Below are 5,015 nucleotides of genomic sequence, written 5' to 3'. Positions count from 1 at the left end.
TTTTGCGAATTCTCAATAGCTTTTTGTTCAGTGTCTACAGTGCTTTTAAAATCCCTAACGAGGACTCCTGTATACAGGTATACATCGTGCCTTGTGTTTCTACTACCCTACACAGGATTTCTAGCGGGTAAGACTTTGGCACAAAAGCTGAAGAACGATAGGGGGCAGTAGGAAAGGTGGTTTCCTGAGAGATGAAATAGTCTCCGCTGCCTATGTAGTCGAGCGCGAAGTAATGGTTACGAAGTTAGCGAAGTCACGGGGCGTCGTTAATTACTCCCCCAAGAATGTTATATCAAACCTTCATTTAGTTTAACCCGGCCGCCACTGGCGGCGCTAGTGTTCCCGCCGCCGACGCTGCTGCCGCGCAGATATGCGGAATATTAATGATCTAACATTTGTAACCACAAGGATATTATGCCTGGGTTCCCATTACCATTGCCTACGTCACTTTATATCCATAATTGTGGTAAACTTGTAGTGGCATCTTTCACGGTGACAGTTAATTGTCAAAGTGTACGGATAAGGAACGAGATTCTCAAGGTTAATAATTCAAATTACGTATTACATGAAATTTTTTATTCAACGATTCGAACTCATTGGACAGGTAGACCATTTATTGTTTCAATTGTTTAATTTTTACGAATTTATTTATAACTATAAATTTTATAAAGTGCATCTGTGTCTTTGATCGAATAACGATTTTACGGACTTTTTGAAATTTGGCTATTACCGTCGTTGTAGGGTGGCAGTCGGGGGACGCTAATGAAAATAAATGATCTTTTGTTCGTAAAGAAGTGTAATTAGTCTCTATTTTATAGTATTTAAGAGGAATTATATTACCGGGCTATGGAGCGTTCCCTCTCTTTCGCTCTGTTGCCTCTTCTAAGCCCTCTAGATCTCTCTCTCGCTCTCTTCCGATTCGCAAGGCAAATTAATTGAAGACAATGCCAAGCAGAGATTCGAATTGTAGCGCGGCATTACTGCCAACCGCAAATAGACACTCGAGCGTTATGGTAATGCCAACGTCAAGAATTCGAAATATTCTCAACGTTACATTCAAATCGAAAATTATTCATTTCGAATTATTCATACCGACCGGTGTTACCGGAAATCATAAAAAAAAAACAGGCGAAAAAAAATTTGAAATTTTATAAATACTTCCAGTCCTACAAACGTAGACTATATGTATATCTGCATACATAGAAATTTTTTTTAATTTCTCGATTAACTCTGCGAGGAATTTTTCGAATTTTTCTTACGGACAAATAGTAACGTAAGGATAAAAGGGTTCGTCCACACCGGAGATGGAACGGTGTCTCGATAGGAAATGTTATGAATGGAAAATAAATTTTTTTTTTTACAAACCATTTTCTCTGATCTTACGGAAAATACGCTGGGAGTGCCATATGGGGAATTCGATGCTTCAAAATTTCCAAAGAGACTGTCCTTCCATGGCTGGCGTACTTGAAAAAGCGACGCTTGGCGTCGACGTCTCGCGAGACCTCGGCAAATATTTTTGCACGACTCGTACTCGCGAAAAGCAATTGCGTCAGAATGTTTCAACCATTGTTCGATTCAGCAGTCCCATTCCTGTCGTTCCCTCTATTCGTCTATTCCAATTCGCTCAGTTTCACGTCACACTCGTGCAATATCGTGAGTACTCGTGTTCGTTCGGCTTCGCTACAGGGTACAGTAACCTGAAAAAATTTATACGCCACCAATTGAAATGCAATTTCATTACGACACCCAATGAATCGGATATGAAAATTAAAAAATTAGATACCAATTTTAATTGAAAAAAATTTTCAATTTATTTCTTATTAAATTTACCCCCCCTCCCCTCCGCCCGACTACAAGATCAAATATACCTATACTTGCGCTAACGACTTTATGGGTAGAAAATGACGAAAAAGGGGTGAAACAAGGGTGGGACAGAACAAGTAAGATGAACGTACTAGAAGCATGGGAAATATATTCCAGCAGTATTTCGAAAAAAAAAAAACCTGCAAAAAGCTTGAAGTAAGATATCAGAGGGGATGCAGGGGTACAGTAAGAGACAAAAAAAATCGCACGACGCAGGCAGCTACGCTCGGTGGCGAACACGCTGGGCCGTTTATAACGTTTGACAACTAGGAAGTGTCATAGGGAATTTATTTTACCGTGGCATTCACACTGCAGCTACAAGTTAGCGATACATCACCCGTGTGTGCGCATGCGCACCAGACCGTTGAATTTATAGGTGTGAAGATCGCTTAACGATTTTTCATGTTTTTCCCCATAGCCATATCATTAACAACCTCGATACAGTCGCACTTGCCACCCGAAAAATTTCTTCGTACGGAGCACCATCGGTTTTCAAAAATTTTCCAAAATCTTTGGCGCAGAAAAAAAAATTTTTTTAAATGAATATTCGTGCGGGACAAAATTTTTTATCGGTCGTAACAACCTCAATCTTTTTTTTCAAAATAAGATTAAACATATTATATCTATATCGATACAGGGTGGCCAATTCGTGAGGAACGAATAAGGGTGAAAATAGTGTAGCATTAATTTGAACACGGGCTCGACATAAATATTAAAGAGGTGGCCGGTACCGAACCGCTTTGAATTAATAATCAACCCTGTCAGACACGTAGAGTGGCAGCTTGCAGCCCGAACTTCAATGCTGATGGGTAGAAGCTATCTCGTAATTTGGAATCCCGTGGGATGCACTTGGTCGGGCACCTTTACGAAAACGTATATGGATACCTGTATATATACGTTCTACCATAGGTAGATAGATACCTTGATACCTTACTACGTACTTGTCTCACGGGAAATTCAAAGCGGGTGGGTTCCTATTTAATAACGCCATTACCCTCACGCACCCCTCTGACATATTCGACGTTCAGATAACAAATGGCTATCGACTATGAATTACAACCCGATACTTTATTATTGACCACGATTATAAGAGCCTTCGCGCCGTAACCTATTTCTGATAACTTTATAATATATACACAGACAGCATTCAAAACCATGTAAGACCGTGATTTCCAAAAATTAGTATTAATTACTGCAAAGACCAATGCACGTGAATCCATGAAAAGCAAAAGCCCCCGATCGGCAATTATAGAAAATAAAAAAGACACCCGTTACATTTATTCGCTGGGCTAGATAAGGGTGGAAATAATTTTTTTTTATGATAAGGGGCTATCAAAAATTATCCAATACCTCCAGATGAAAACGTAAGATCGTTAATTTTTTTTTGAAAAAATCCATTGAATTTTTCCCAGCATCCCCCAGGTCAGTAATCTTCCCGTGGACCGTTTCGCAGCCTCCGCTGGCCTCCCGATATCCCGAAGCTTGTTGTCGCTCGATAATCGACACGAGACACGTACCAAGGCCGGGCACGTTGCCGGAAACTGAATTACCAACTGCAGCATGATTTAATAATGCCCAACCCCTACGATATATCGAAGCTATTTGGCTCGCGTTCAAGCATACCCACCTCCACCTCGGTCTTTACCCCTCCCTGCTCCCGCTCTAAACTCAACCCCTCGATACTTCACTCCGATTCTACTACCCCTCTCACTCTGCACCCTTATTTCTTCCGCTGTGACAACATATCCCACATCGTTGATAACCTGTTCTAAGCCACCCCCTATATTCACCCCACGTATCTATACGCCTTGATCCCATTGCCGTAGTACGTACCAAGGCGACCGTATCAGCCTGACCGCCGGTTAGGTTAGAGTATATATAAATTTCCAAAAATCCTGAAGCAATAGCCACATATACCCCTTGTGAAAAATGAACGTAGACCGATTTTCGATGAAATCGAAAAAATTTGATTTTCTCGTGAAAATCGAAAAATTCAAAAATATTACGTACGACGATGTTTTTCCAAAATTCATTAAATATATATCAAGCAACTATAAATGACAGTAAAGAACCGGAAGTATATTAACACATCACGATTAATAATAATTTCGTACGGATAACAAAACTTCATAAATCACACAATTCCTTTTATAGATTCCTAATATCCGTAATACCAATCACTCCTATACTCGGCTGTACCATACAAGGTAGTAGGTTAAATCTGATATTACGTCACGATAAAAGTAATTTAAAATACGTATAATTGATATTATTCATAATCGTCATCCCTAATCGTGTAATCGACTCTATCGGTACTGTCGATAATCCAGACCAATCCTTCTATAAGGCACTTTTGGCTCGAACACACTGTACAGGAGACTTAAGGATTTAATATATTTATACACTCGGCAATAACTATCGATCCACTGGGTGGTCTTTGGTATTATGCAAAACATACTTATACACTACCACGCATTATTACCAATGTATTTCTAATACCCACAGAGCTTATTATACCGTGCGGATCATTCGGTACCTTAAACAGTCATCAGATACCTATATAAATCCCTACCTTGAAACGCACTCTAGCGAAGACTCTTTGTAACGTTGTACAACACGCATTGCTTATGGACAAAACAGAGAAGGGGCCGAAACGTGTACGAGCACTGTGCACATAAATTGCATAAGACAATCGGCAGGGAGTTATACATATGCGTATACGTAATGGCCCTACGTCACAAAGGTACAAATCATAAATAGAGAACAAGTATGCAGGTACATATTAATGAACAGCATGAAAAGCATATACGGGGTGATTGAGAAATACGCGTATAGTACGTAAAACAAAATATTATTATGAAAATAAGTGACGTATAAAACAAATACCAATCGATAGGATTTATCGAAACAATAATTTATTATTCAATTTCAAATTACGATCAAGGAATCGATTTTTTTTTTTTTTTTTTTGAATAGCCATAACATTCTCCAATAATTGCGCCAGGCGAAGTGGGACGAATACAGAGGGCGCTAGTGCTTTCGTAGCGAATGTCGACGTATTGTCTTAGCAATTGCTGCCATTATTAAGGAAAACAATCGTGGAGTCGCGCGAGTCCCTCGTTCGTCGTTGCCGAGAGTAGAATGAGATTAGG

At 39.7% G+C, this 5,015-nt stretch overlaps 1 long non-coding RNA gene across 1 annotated transcript in view; it reads right to left on the bottom strand.

The window, feature by feature from the left end:
* Positions 1–293: 293 nt before the first annotated feature.
* Positions 294–5,015, bottom strand: part of LOC107275164 — a 19,925-nt gene continuing 15,203 nt past the window's right edge. Inside the window, exon 3 of the long non-coding RNA XR_001539636.2 lies at positions 294–1,697. This is a non-coding gene — a long non-coding RNA (uncharacterized LOC107275164). The remainder of the gene's footprint in view (positions 1,698–5,015) is intronic.

The sequence above is a fragment of the Cephus cinctus genome, unplaced genomic scaffold, assembly GCF_000341935.2.
Source record: "Cephus cinctus unplaced genomic scaffold, Ccin1 Ccin1_scaffold0123, whole genome shotgun sequence".
Classification (NCBI taxonomy): Eukaryota; Metazoa; Arthropoda; class Insecta; order Hymenoptera; family Cephidae; genus Cephus; species Cephus cinctus.
This window is presented reverse-complemented; position numbering and strand designations above follow the sequence as displayed.